The following is a 14,608-nucleotide window of genomic DNA, read 5'->3' on the forward strand; positions in this document are numbered from 1 at the left end:
ACTCTTTCCTGTGGAAAATGTTCTTCTTTGGGGATAGAATTTACACAATTTTTGATAGAGAGGCAGCAAATCTGTCACTAGTTGAACATGGAAAGCACAGTTTTGGGAGTGCTGCAACCTCCTGGAAAATGTTGGGCTTCACAATGTAGATATTAAATACCATGTAGTGAGAACTCCATGTGGATTTTGGCGGGGCAGAAAGGGGAAAGTAAGGCCCCTTCTAACACAGAAAGTGAGGTCTGCTTCTTACGGGTGCAAAAATGCCTTGACCTTTTGCCTTTGGCAAAACCTCAATTTATACATGTTCTGTGGCTTGTGTCACTTGGCCACATCCCAAGCTCACCTCTAGTGTGGCTACATTTCAGCAGTGTGGTGTGTGCAAGTGTCATGGGTTATTATCTACATGACAGCAGTACCCAGAGGCTTAAGCCAGAGCTGTAGCCCATTGCGTTAGGCACAGAGCAAATACACTGGCAGTCTCGCTCTGAACATCTCCTGGACTAGAAAGACCAGCAAAAGAGGAGGAAAGGAAAGAGAAGCAGCAGAAAAAAATCATCCAGGGTTGCACAGCGTGCAAACAAGGCAGCAGAGGTTCCTGCTAATGGGTGGTGGCTGTTTTCTTGCCTTCCCAGCCACCAGTGTTGTCTCACTTAATGCTGCAGAAGGTAACTTTTGGGTCATGTCTAGGCACAGGGCTTTTGCAGGGCAGCTCTGGCTTTTCATGCTGTGACAACCTAAGAGCATTTCTCATCCTGTACGACTCCTGTGTCCTGCTGCCAGAGTGACTGTCCTAATGCCCGAGTGACAAACAGGTACATATGCCCATGTAGAGGTTTTTCTAGGGCAAAGTTCGGCCTTCGAGTTTCAAACTGCTTGTATGCAGCAGGTCATTGCTACTGCTGGAGCTGGGCCTCAAGCACCTGGACCTCTGGATGCCACAGCCTCCACCTTACACTTTGGGCTGAAAGGTGCTGTGCAATGGATACATCGTCTTGTTAACACAGCTGATTTCCCAAGGGAGCTGTGTGCAAGAGGTTGTTTTTGTTCTTTGATTTTTCCCTAATTCACAGAAATGTTCTCCAGAGTACAATAGACTTTATCCACGTTACTAATGATTATTTCTATTTGTCTCCTTAATAGGACTGAGGAAGTAGTGACTGGTCACCCCTCTGCAATGTCACTCATGATCCCTCCTGGACCTTTTGAGTGACTAGGCTGGTAGGAAATGACAACGAGTGCTGATGAGATTAGCACTTCTCACTCTTCATAGTGTAGAAAACCCCAGGACTAACTCATTCTTCAAGCTCCTCAGTGACTAATAGGTGTTTTATCATCCTTTCAATTAGAAAGCATTTATCAGCAATCTTTGCTAGCTCACTGCATGAATTGACCTGTCATTCACTGTCTCTGCCCTTGGAACTGGTAATTAAGTTTAGCAATCTGCCTCAGCAGCTCTGACTGAGATACGTGGTATGTTTCCATGTGAGTAGGCAGACACTTTGGGTTTTCCTTCCCAATAAAAAAGGGCTTTGAGAAAAGTGAATGAATGGTCCCAGCAGATGCCCTGTGTCAGGTACCTGCAACCCTGAAAGCCTCACAAGCAGCATGCAGTGAGTGGCACAGAGCAGCTGGGCTGCAGAGGGGTGTCAGTGGGGCTAGCCTGACTACCCGTGGCCCAGGGGCAGGAACATCTTTATTTGGAGTTGGCCAACATAAGCTGGGACCAGTACAGAGTGCTTCCTAGCTGAGCACCTGCTTCATGCCTAAACTTTCCAAACTGCATGCTTTTGGAACAGGAGAGGAGATTTTGCACTTCATTCTTGATGTTGAGGTATGTCAGCCTTGAAGTTTGGGCACAGATGCAAAGCTCTGAAGTCTGGGTACCTCTTTGTTGTTGAGCAAGGGGTAAAGGAAAGCAGTTGCAGTGAAGCATGTTATGTATGGTGAAATCTGGGGATCAAGTACACTGACACAGGTCCTACACCTTCTCCGGTACAATTCTCCTCAGTGCCAGCAGAGGACATGTCCTGTTGACAGTGTAAACAGCAACAACAAAAAAGGTAACCCAGCCTCCTGCAGAAGGAAGTTTTTTAAGGGGGTTGACCCTACAGAAAAGTGACTGAACTGCAATGGCACAGTGTGATTTGCCGTGCTGTCACAGGTATTGCTGACATTGAGGCCGCATGCCTGTTGTTATCTCCTGGCCTGTCCAGGTATTGCTTTCTTTTTAAGATGAGAGGAAATTTACAGATTGCTTACACTAAAGCCACACTGCTGATAAAGGAGCTTTCCCCCCTCATCTAAATCTGTGTCTGACAATAGTTGATGGGGGCTGATTTTCAGTAGCTAGCCCACTGTTTTTTTAAGCAAACTTGACTCTGAAAAAACAGACATCTTAAAAATACCCACACAACCTCCTTCACAACTGCGAAGGGGTACAGAAATGCCAGGGTCCCCATTACTCACTCCAAAATCAGGTTCATGTTGCCTGGCTTGGGGTTTTGGAGGAAACGCACAATTTGCAGAGTTCACTGAACCTCACAGAAAATTTGGATTTGAATTTGTCTGGAGCTGTCCTGAAATATTTCTTAGTGTTTCTGAAAATATTCCTTACTCTGTTTTACCACAGGAAACGTCCTAAGGGGATTTTTCTGCTTCTTCTTTCCCCCCTCCTTCCACTACACCAGGTTCGTCTCCCTGCTGTCTTAAGGAGACCACCTACAACTAAAGGAAATAAAGACCTCTGTGAAACAATACAGGAAAACCCAGTATTTAAGGGTGAGCTCCCCACAATATTTATCTAGTTGTCTGAGCTGGTGTAACCACAAAATGGGGAAGAAAAAAAATTATTATCATGTGGTGGCTGGGAGGATAACCTCTGTTTAAAAACAACAATAAAAACAAAATGCAGCAGCATAAAAGTGATGAGAAAAGTGCCAAGTAGAGGAAAGGAAAAGGACCAATATTTATGGGCTAGAGTAGTTAATAGCACTAGGAGGTATTGCCTGGTGAGGATAAAACAGCAGACATCTTTAATTTTGGAGCAGAGAGACGGGGTCTTCTATAGTTTATTCAACAGGTTTCTCTGTATTTATAGGGGAAAAAAGTGGTCCTGGATATGAAAAAAAAAAAAGAAAAATAAAAAAGATGGGCAAAAAAATACACTTTCTTCCCGGAAAACATCCAGAGGTTCCTTACAGCATTCTGCATCCTGAAGATCATGTGCCTTAACTTCAGACCTGAAAAGTAGAGAAGGAAAGAAACACTTACAATTTGGAGCAAAGGCCGCCTTTCCTCACCGAGGCACTAAGCAGGGACGTAAATTACAGGGTATCTGTTTCAGGCCCCTTTCAGTATACGGCTCCTATAAGAGCTCCAGAGTAAGATAATCCTCTGTAGATCAGAGGCAGCATGTTATTAGCAGGAGCTCATAGGTTACGTTTAGTGGTGCCTGGGGTACCTTTACGCTGAAGTGTTAGTGTCAGCCCGAAAGCACATAATCTTTCTCTTGAGTCTAATTATACATTCACTGCACATGCAACAGAATATTCAAATGTGTTTAATTAGTCGAAAGATTGTGCTTTACACCCACAAAAGCAAGGCAGTAAGGACTAAGGATGAAAAGCCAAATAGCCTCTTTTATCTAATTGCATCTCTGACTGCCTGGGAGTCCCCAAGCACCAGTGTGAAAGATACTATAAAAATATTTAAATATAAAGCCGTAGCTGAATAAGCTACAGCCACAGCAAATGCCTGTGTTTCTGTTATGCTTAATGACTAGTCGAATTGTTCCTGATTTACACCAGTTCACACAGAAAGGGAAAAGTGTACGGTTTGTGTCCGTTCAGCCCCTCATTTGGATCACCTCTAACATTTGTGGTGTGGGCAAAATACCTTCTGTTGTTTGTAAAAGAGGTTCGTTATCTGTTTTAAAAATGCCTTATTTACATTTTCCCATTAAAGAGTATTAAGTAAAGTTCTCAAGGATTTCCATTAAAGTTAGGTTAATAGCTCAAATAGAGGGTTATATTTAATTATAAAGGCTTCACCCTTGAAAACAACACCATCATTTTATCTTCTCATCTGAAGTACCTTGTTTTTTCTTGTTTTTTGGTGTGGTAAGTTAACTGGATTTTGCAGGTGCTTTCTGAAATCTAATGGTGACATAATTGTTACATAAATTTGCAGCAGGTAAGTTTTTGCCATAGAGACTGTGGCTAAAGAAGAGATCTGGCAAGAAGGAGAATGAAGGATTGTGCTTCTGCCAGTTCACTCGCCACGTAGCCCTGGGTGAGCACTTTTGGTTGAGATTTTCAGGAGTGGTCACTCTGTCCCCAAGCCCATTAATGTAACATTATTTTGTACTCATTGCTGAGTATCAACAGCCCCAAAGGAGACCATCTCTGGACGGGCACTGGCCCCCAGCCAGGCATCTCCAGGCTCCTCCCAGGGGAGCCGAGTGTCCTGGCCATGCTCTGGGTCAGCCCAGCTTCATGCAGCTTTGGCTCTGCTTCACCACTCCAGTAGTATAATGCCTTTATCTCAGAGGCATTTTGGGTGGAAGGGATACCTTCAAAGTAGGGTCATCTTCCATGTAAAATCAGCTTTTTTCTGGGCCAGGACAGGGGCCTGCAGATACGAGTTTTACCAAGGTATGGTCTGTGGTATGCAATTTAGTGCAAAGACAGTGCAAGAGTGAAAGAAAAAAAAGCAAACCATGAAGTGAGCTGAAAATCCAGCTCCTAGAATTAGAGGAGTTAAGGGCACTCAGTCCTGCCTTAACAGATTTCAGAAAATGAAAAGAAGCCACTGCTATTGAGGATTAATTAGCTCAGCCGGGATGGGTGATAACAAATGCCCTCCAGTAGGCTGTGACCATGAAGATGCTGCATCCACAGCTCATCTTTGGGAAGCTGCAGACTTTTCTCAGAGAATGGGTGTCAGAATAAATCTGCTCAGTATTCCCAAATATCAAGATTTCATCCTGGAAAGACAGGACCTTAGTGAAAGCAGAGTAGAAAATAGCTAATATTATACAATATAGTAATCATTTTATTTCCTTCTAGGCTGGGAGCATGGTGCCATATGCAGAGCATGAATCAGGATACAGTGAATTTATTCCTTTAGCACTTTTGAAAACCACCATGTCTGTGTATGCAGCTTGTGGAACTTGTCATGCAAAGACCTCTGTTGTTTTAGATACCCTTATAAAGGCTCTGAAAGGGATCTCAAAGAATACAAGATATTGAGGGACTGATTGACACTTTCTATGTAGACCACAGGACCATGAGACACAGCTCCTGAACTGTGGGCACTTGCTCTTGCTGCAAGCACTAACCCAGGGAAGCCTAGGTGTCTACCTCCCTGCTCTCCTCCAGCTCTGCAAATAAATTCTAGGTAAGTTTTGGCAGTCTTTGGCACTTTGGTGCAAGCAAATCTCCTCCTGTGCTGACTCTTTAATAGAGGAGATCTGTTTGAGCCAAATTTTCTTCCTTCTTTCCCCTCTGCAGCTTCTGTCATTTGGAGGTGTAGCTGGGGAGCAGAGTTCATGCCAGTGTGTCTTCTGAGGAACAGGTTGGCCTGTTTGGATTTTTTTTCCCTAAGGGTGCAATGACCAGCCCGTGGAAAAGGTGTTCAGAGGAGTGGCATGGCTGGTAGGAATATTGAGGAGGAGGTAGTGAGGCTGCAGTTGTAACTGTAAGCACAACCTCTGGCCATAAATTTGATATTTTCTCCTCCTAAAACACCATCTGCTCGCTACTGTTTATATTCCATGCCAACCCTCACACATTCAGGCAAGTCTGTGCTACAGGGACACCTGTGGTCACAGCTCCTCCCTGAAGTCATCTTTGCAGCTTGGGAGGAAGGTGACCTCCCCTTTCAGAGTACTTCAGCCTGAATTAACAGAAAACTGCCTGTGGTTGTGGGCACATTACTTTGAGTGTTTATGCCACTTATCTGTTACCTAAAGATGGAGGTTTTGAAGACACTTTAAAGTGTTTTTTTTTCCTTTCAGCTGCTAATCTTACAGTGTCAGGAGCCTGCACTCATGAGAAAGTTGCACCAATTTACTTCAAGGGGCTTTAAGTTTTAGTTAGAGTGACACGGGACATGCTATACATGTGGAGGGTAGGAAGGCTCTGCAGAAGGATCTGGACAATGCTAGAAGCAAAGTGTGACCTTGCAGCTTCCCATTGTGCTCTTTCACTTCACTTTTCTGGTCAGTCACGAGAGCTCAAGCAGAAGGCAGCCAACTCTCCCCATCTCCCATCACCCTTGCAGGGTGTGTACTGTGTATTCCACTGCAGGGCAGCCCTCCCTGGCACGTGGTTTGCTCCCCGACAGGCTCATGTGAGCACTGCTGGGACTCCAGGCTGTGGATCCCATACTGGTTGGGCTAGGTGAATGACTCACAAAAGCTGGGATTGTGCCCTGCCAGCAAGCAGCAAAGTGAGCAATGATGCTGCCAGTCCTCTGCAGGGTGAAGTGAGCCTCCCCAAGGCAGGCCTTTGTCCCTTGGAGGGAGGATGAGGAGGAGGTGTAAATTGCAGCCAGGTTTCCACACGGTAACCTGAAGGCCTTTACCTCTGCAATGTGTTTCACAACCAGCACGGTGGGCCAAGAGATGACTTTTGTGCTTTTCTGGTTTTCCCACCCAGTGTGGCTCGGTCCCTAATAAAAATCAGTGGGCAGTAGGTTTCTTGGGTAACCACTTCTCCATGAGACAAAATGAGAGAAAAAACAAATTGGGAATTATGGGCTGTTGGATTTTGCCTTGCTCATCCTTAAGGCCTGTGTGCAGATGTGTAGCGCCGAAGGTCAAAGGCCATTGACTTCAGCTTCTTCCCCTTAATTTTTATATCCACTCTTACTGGATAGGATGGGTTCAGCCTGTGGATGCCTGTATCCCACTGCTCTTTTCAGGATGCTTCCCAGTGTTTTTGTTGGGGTGAGGACAGGGGCTTCCTATGGGAAGTCAGCCCATGAGGCTCATTACCCCCTCTGGAACCATTACTGTGCTGAGGGATGAGTGAGGAGGCTCTTGCAAGGAGGAGTGCTCAAAGCTTGCAACTGCAAAAATCCGAAAGCAAGACAGTGGAAAGCTGGCTGGATAAATGTGGAAAGCTCTTGGAAATAAACAGCCCACAGAGGCACAGCCAATCTTTTTGAAACTGGTTTAAAGCGATCAGTTACTGAGTCCCACTCCATGTGGGTTGAGCCTGAGGGGAAGGCTGGCATTCCCTGCGAGGTGTGCAGGGGGCACAGCAGGTCCCTCTCCCAGCCAGGAGCCTCCTGGGGCTGTAATGTGGAGACGTGAAGCCAGCTGGCTGTGTTGGAGGCCAAAAGCCTCTCTTCCCAGGGGCTGGAGCAAAGTTGAGGGTGTTGAGCAAGATGCAGGGCTGAGTCTGGCATCCCCCAATGGTGGCAGGGGAGGGCGAGGGCATGGCAGGGTTGTGGGAGTTGTTGTCATCCTGCATCCATCTGCCCTGCAACATTTTTAAAGTGCTAACATATTTTATGACGCCGTGCAAGTGAAACGAAATAGTGGCTCCTGGCTCCTCATAACTTGTGTAAATTCCAGATGTGACAATCCTTTTACTGGCAAATGGAGATGTTTATCCCTGTGCTCTCCTCGAATTAGCTCCCACTAGGAAGAGCTCGCTGAAAATGTGCCTGTCTGGCTACTAAATGGCTGCCTAATTGTCCCTCTGCCCCTTCCCGGAGCTGCACATAAAAAGTGCAATCCAAATTCCTGGGCAAACCAGGCAGGGCTCTGGAGAGCACTTCCCGCCCCCCTTCAGGAATTGAACGTCACGCCTAAAGGATAATGCAGGATTAGGGCAAGGGGAAAACGAGTGGCTTAAACAGATCCCAACTGCAGTGAGGCTCAGCAAAATGTGTCCTTATTCCCAGCCATAGCCCTCCCTCTCTCTCTCTTTTTTTTTTTTTTTAAATAAAATTTGTTATTATTGCAAGGGGAAGGAGGAAAGGGGCCTCCAGATTGTGAAACAAGCGGAAGAGGAACAGTGTTAGTTCCCTGAAAGCCCCCAGCCCAGGCCACAAGGCTGCCTTGCCCTCTGCCACATGGTAGCGTACATGGGAAACCCTTCCTGGCCCTTCCCAGCCTGTCCTCCCCCACCTCCTCCTCCTCCTCTCCCGGAACACACAGGCACTAGTTATTAGGGATTAGGTGGAACAGATGCATGTAAGATGCTTACTGCCTTTTCCAGACGCAAGGCCACTTTCCAATCAGCTCAGAGGAAACAGGGTAATTAGATGGAGTCGCGGTCGGGGAGTGGGGGGGAATTAGCCTCTTACTCAACCAGAGCCTGCAAGGCCACCGCTTCCCCCCCACACTCCCTCCTTTCCCCTCCTCCCCATTCCTCTGCCTACTCTGTCTTTTCAAAGCTTTTTGTTTTTTCTTTCCCTTTTCCAGGAGGCAGCTGATGCCGGCCGGCTGGATGCCAAGCAGGTCAGGCCTCTGCAGCTGAAACTGCCCGAGATTCTTAAGCGGGATGATGAATCAGCTGTGTCCTTTAGGACACATCCTCTCTTGGACATGCTGCTGGGATGTCGTGTCTTTCTGCTGCTTCCCCGTGAGAGTGTGCTCAGAGCTGCTGGCTGATGACACTGGGTGGGTTGATGAGTTTGGTTTAACTCTTCCTCCTCCCCCTCATAAACCAGCTTTGTGCCCTGGTGAAATTATTGCCCCTTAAGCTGACGATAGCAGTTGTCGATGCAGTAGAGAAGGAGTGCTGGGCTTTGAAGGAAATGTTGCCTTGCTTGTCATTTGCCTGCTTTTAAAAGCATATTAAGACAGCTTTGGCTTGAGTGCCCTGCAGGCAGGAATTCTGAGTGAGGACAGGCTGGTTTTCACTGTGCCCATCCCTGCTCCCAAAAAAAGCCTTGACTGTTGGGGTTGCTGAGTGCAACTGCTGCAGACTCGAGGCTGCTGTACCCAGGCTGCCTCATGCCTGATGACTCTCACAGCACAAGAAATTTTTCTTTTCCATCTTCTTTAAAAGTCCTTGGGTGTGTTTACACTTAAGGGCTTGTTCATCCCTGAGGAGATTTTGCTGGGTAAAGTCCTCCAAATGTGGAGGGCTGTCCTGTCACTGTTATGCACAGGGCAGCTGAAACAAGGTAATGGTTATCAGGCACTGGGGATGATGATTAAGAAGCTGACTATTGTATTTATGACCATCTCCTCCCACAAGCTCCTGCCTTGCTTGTTTGCCTTCTGAGGCCTGACTGTACTGCTGTTTGTTGCGAGAGCACTGCTCTTTTCCAAGATATTTGGTTTTAAAACCATCAGAATGTCCCCAGGGCATTAGAAAGGGGATGTACTGTGTCACAAAAGACAGTGTTCCCCGTGGAAGGATTTTTTTTCCAAGTGACAGGTCAGTTGGGCAGTAAACATGCAAAGGAAAATCACCATTACAAATGTATGTGACCAGAGAAGAGCTGACCCCAGCTCTGAGGCAAAGAAACCAGAGAGTGTCTGGACTTTCCCAAATGCAGGTGCTGCTCCACACTGGTAGTACACTTTTGAACATCGTGTAGATAATTTTCTGAGATTGACAATAACCTCTTTTCCTAAGCATACACAAGCACCAAATGTTGAAATCCACTTCAGGGCTGGATGGAAAATTTCTGACTATGGTTTGCTGTCAGGAAATGCTGGTTCAGCAAGAGGAAAAAGATGTCAACTTCAACAGTAAAAAAGGATCAGAAAGAAGCAGAAAAAATATGATACCATTGAAGATACTCTCCTGGGGGCTTTTTGAAGCAGTGAGGTTTATTTTTCAGTGCCCTGTTTTTATTGTTCATTGACATGTGGGATAAACACAGCCAGAACAGAGGCTGCACCATCTTTTTCCCTGTGGTTTTGCTTAGTATATGGTAGGTAACAGTTTCTACATACCCAAAACATCCTTCCCAGTGCCTACCTGCAATAACACAGGTGGTAACAGTGCAGGTAGAGGGGAAGGAACTCTTTATGAGTTTTTTATGACCTTTCTTTAGGGAGAGGAAAGTGCCTCTGTAAAGTACAAAACTCCCATGGAGGCATGCTGGGATCTGTCTTGGAGGTGGATTATCTCCTTCACTGACACCCTGCTCTCCTGGCCATGTGGGTTAACTGATGACCTAGTAAAACCATTGGCTCCTCTCAGGTCTTGACATACTCCTCATTTATGTAGCTGCAGCTACTTAGGTCTGGTAATTCTAAAAATGGCATTCTTCCTGAGCACCCAAGACCTCACAGGAGTACAAAATTAAATATGCAGGACAAAAACAAGACATGGAAGAATAACCCTGTGTTGCATGGGAAGTGTGTGTAATTTTGGTTACTGCTCTGCATTTTTTTATGTCTGCCAAATACATGAGATTGACAAGTAAATAGACAAAAATATATATGCTGAAGCGAAAAAAAGCTAAGAGAAACAGTATTCTAGTGCAGTTCTGAAAACAGCCAACCAAATAAATCTCCCCAATACACAGCTTTTCTACCCAGGGTGGCTGTTTGGTTGAGGACCTTCCCAATTAGCATTGTAAACATACCAAAGTGCTATGCGTGTTTTAGAGTAAATCAACTACATAGATTATTACTGTTGGATAGCAATTAAAATGATTGAGTAGTCTAATCTATGTCCTGGTGTAGTGCCAACTATCAGAGCTCTGATTTATGCATTTCTTCCTCCTCCCCATGCTGCTTCTGAAATGGGACAGCGTGGGAAGCCTGGCAGTGCATGGGACAGAACTTCTCTCGGCAGTATCAGGCCACTTGTTCCTTGAATTCCCCTTCGGGAAGTGGGAGGGTGGGAGGAGAAGAGACTTGGCGCTTCCCATCCCTGCTGATGAATGGGGCCAGGCTTTCTTTGGACTGCAAGTGAATTCACCGGTGGGCCAGATGCTCAGGCCAAGCCCCAGGATTGCTTGTTCCTAGGAAGGAAAGGTAGAAGATTCCTGAGGTCATTAAAAAAAAAAAAAATTATTTTGTGATATGGTGAAGTTCCTGTTTCAGAAGTGATGCTTGTGTTTTAGTCTCCTTTTTCAGTGCTGCCCCCTAAGGCAGAGGATACAAGAGGGGTGCATAATTTTTATGACAACAAGGATGCATCCCTCGCAATTGTGACTCCCTTTGGCTGGGATGTGGGATGCTGTGGCCGGCCTGCTGTGTTTTCTGTCTTTCTCTGGGACAGCTGAAGTGAGTACTGCAGCAACAGATACATTCGTGATGGATGGACTGGCAGAACCAACATATTTTACAGAGGTTAATAAGAGTTTTGTAGCTGTTATTTATTACCAGGACAGGGAACGCCTACATGTGTCCCTATCTCTTATTGCAGTAGTAACGCTTGTCTTGAAAACCAGCTCATCAGCTTTCCCCCAGGCTCTCGTCTGCTTTTCCCCTCCTTACAGTTTCTTCAGGCCATGCTGCCCGTTTAGCATTTCCCTGAACTACAAGGGACAGACTGAGTGTCTGGGAATGTATGCACAAATCAGATGACCCGAAACATCCTGCATTTTTCCCCCCTGTTACTGGATCACTCAGGTTCTTGCTTTGAATCTCCCTCTTTGTTACCTACCGGGGCATTTGTGGCTGGAAGGTTGTCGGGACAGGGGCAGTTTGACACAAGCATGCACAGCACAGAGGAGCAGTCTGACCTGCTCGCAGCTCCACACACTGCTGCTCGGATGACAGTGGTGATTTTTCACGCCTGTTACTGGAAGAAGGAAGTAACTGTTTGCAGTAAGCCACGTACTAACCAGGAGCTGGATTTCTGGGGACCTTTACCCGTTTGTTTTCCTCTCCGAGTGACTTGCCTCTGAGCGGGACACTTTGCAGCCCGAGCCTATGTCAGCCCTGCCGGGGTCTGGCATTTGTCAGTCACTCAGAAGATGGGAGCTCAAGTGAGAGGTTTTCCCAGTTGCCAGACATTGTTCCTACTATGGGAGGCTTTTGGTCCCAACTTTAGAGAAGCTGTCAGTGTTCTGGCTGCTGGGCAATGCTTCTGCCAGCCCGGGGGTGAAAAAGGAAAGGCAGGGTTGTCCAAGTCTCTGGCCAGATAGCGCCTGGATTTCAGCGCCACGTGATGCAGCTGTTTAGCAGCTTGTGCATGCAAAAGCTGTTGAAAACCAAAGGGGCATGGGAGAAAAGGAAGAAACATTTTTGTTTCTCACCTCCCCTTCTCTGCCTGTTTTTGTCATGCTGCTGTTCTCCTGCCCCGCTCCTCAGCTATTTGGCAGAATCTCTGCCATTGCAAATGTACGTGACTAATCTGTTACTTGGGGAAACGATTCACAGGCATGAATGACCCAGGCGGTCAGAGAGCTGATGGGATCCTGTGCTAGGAAGAGTGTTTTGGGGTTTTGGGGGGTTTGGAGTGCTTTTTTTTTTTTTTTTTTTTTTTTTTTTTTTTTTTTTTTTTTTTTTTTTTTTTTTTTTTTTTTTTTTTTTTTTTTTTTTTTTTTTTTTTTTTTTTTTTTTTTTTTTTTTTTTTTTTTGCGCTGCCCCAGGACTGCACGTCCCCCTTCCTCCCCAGCCACGTGGATGCCGTTCCCTCGCGGTGGCACGGTGCCATCAACCACAGCGTGCTCGCCGGAGTGCAGAGGCTCTGGAAGGTCTGGGTGTGAGATTAGGGCAGATCCCTACAAGTTCGTCTCCCAACCAGCTCAGGCAGACACCCGAGGCCGTGGGACCGGAATGCTCTGACCTGAATACAGCCAGGCACTGTCCCTTCAAGCCCGGTCCTCGCCTCCCTCCACCACTTTGCTTTGCTCCGTTTCAGCTGTGCATCCTTAAGTGATTCAGGGGCTCCGGGCCAAAGGGCTCTTTGCCCCGCTGGGCTGATCCTGAAGAGAAGGGGTGATGTGCCAGGAGGTCTGGGAGGCGAATGTCATTTCATCACAGTTCTCCTGGGAGAGGAAGAGGGATCCAGCATGGGAACAACGGGGGTGGGGGGGCAGGGGTTAATGACTAGAAATGGGATAAATTAAAGAAGGGAACACGTAGGCCAAGTATTTGAAGAAAACATATGTCTAAATGCGGTCAAGCCAAGAACTATTTTCTCAAAAAAATAAGTAAATTCCAGAGAATGACTAAATTACTGGACACAGCTCCTAACTAGGTACCTTGAAAATGTGTTGAATCAGGCTGTTGGTGTGAATTACTCGCCCAGCTCTGGAAAATATACCCTAGGGAGTACCAGCTTTCCTGGTTTTCCACTGATCTTAATGCCAAAGTGAAACCTCCTGAGGCAAGGGGACATTAACTAACTTACAGTGCCATCTAGCCCCATCTAAGACATAAGACGTCTGTGAGTGGTTGCTAATTTTGTTCCTGTAATGGGGAGGCTGAGTCACTTCAGCTCTAACCCACCTCGTAGGTCATGTGCTTGTGCATATAAGTGTATCTTGGAGTACATCTGTGCATGCACTGGGATATATTTTTGAAAAGCTGTCCATGAGCCATAAACATAAATGCCTGATTGGGAGCCATCCCAGCTGGACAAATCCTATATGTTTTCATGGCCACTCGAGGTGGGGAGGGCAGCTCAGTGTTGTTTAGGCCTGTCTTGCACTTCCCATTGATAAGACCTTACTTTGGATGCCTCAGGGATTTGCCAGCCTGCATGTGCTTGAGCTGGGAGTGTTGGGTGCTGGATGCTCGCTGCAGGCTGTTTGTGGGGACGTCTCCCCAGAGCAGCGTTTGTAACAGCTCCCAATGCTCAGAGCACGGGTTTGCACTTTCTGAGGGGAAAAAAAGGCAAATAAGAAAGCAGCAGTGCTGCTGCTACTGCTCATCTTGTGAAACATGTTGGGAGCAGAGGGTGGTGGCTCCGGCTCCTGCTGCCCACACTGTGGTGTGACTGCATCGCTGTGCCTTTCACTGCACTCACTACAGACAAATCATCCCCTGAAAGATGGGGACATGGGGTGAACTCTGGTGACCCATCAAAGGCCACAGAGCAGAAAAAGATGCCTTGGGCTCCCTGGTACAAGGGTTCAAGGCCCCTTGAAGTCTGTGAGTGTCCTAAAATTGCTGTGTTAGCTCTTTGGGCCTCTGCTTTTTGCCCTTGCGGGCTCCAGAGGGATTCAGGGGGTGCTGCTGGGGTCCATGGGTTTGGTGCAATAGCTTGGTTTTGAGTCTGCAAAGCTGGTGCCAGCCTTTCTTTTCTGTCTTGCAAAAGACTAATGCGGGGAAGCTGGCCAGACTGCCAAAGGTAGCAAAGTAGCCTTTTTCTGTGCAGGAAAACACCCATTATCCTAACTGGGCTTGGATTACCAGTGTTTTTTCGCACTTTCTCCTTTATGTTTCTTTTTTTTTTTCCTTGTGTGCTTGCAGTAATGTCCGTAGCCAGACATATGCTCATGGCCTGGAATGAAGTCGGCTGCAATTTCATCCTAAGGGAGTCGCTCAACAGGGGTTTTGTGGAGGCAGGACGCAGGCTCTGGTGGAATTGCACGTGTGCTGTTAGACCTCCAACTGCACTCCCCCTGCCTTCAGCTTTGTGGGAATGAGGAGCAGCAGGCTCAGAAATACAGCCAGTCTGGTGCACATCTGGAGGCAGTAATTGGAGGTAAAGTGTGCACCTTCTGTTCT

The 14,608-nt window shown here is 46.8% G+C and overlaps 1 long non-coding RNA gene across 8 annotated transcripts in view; it reads left to right on the forward strand.

Moving 5' to 3' along the window:
• The window catches only part of LOC108449790, a 41,438-nt gene that overhangs the window by 16,355 nt on the left and 10,475 nt on the right, over positions 1–14,608 (forward strand). For 5 of the 8 annotated variants that reach the window (XR_001866083.1, XR_001866084.1, XR_001866080.1 and 2 more), the window contains exons 3-6: positions 5,276–5,397; positions 5,511–5,574; positions 8,438–8,635; positions 14,351–14,585. This is a non-coding gene — a long non-coding RNA (uncharacterized LOC108449790). Of the gene's footprint in view, positions 1–6; positions 2,779–5,275; positions 5,398–5,510; positions 5,575–8,051; positions 8,270–8,437; positions 8,636–14,350; positions 14,586–14,608 lie in introns of those variants that run through there. The other 3 variants (XR_001866086.1, XR_001866081.1, XR_001866087.1) reach the window with 3 other exon arrangements.

This window comes from Corvus brachyrhynchos, unplaced genomic scaffold (genome assembly GCF_000691975.1).
Source record: "Corvus brachyrhynchos isolate BGI_N302 unplaced genomic scaffold, ASM69197v1 scaffold100, whole genome shotgun sequence".
Lineage (NCBI taxonomy): Eukaryota > Metazoa > Chordata > Aves > Passeriformes > Corvidae > Corvus > Corvus brachyrhynchos.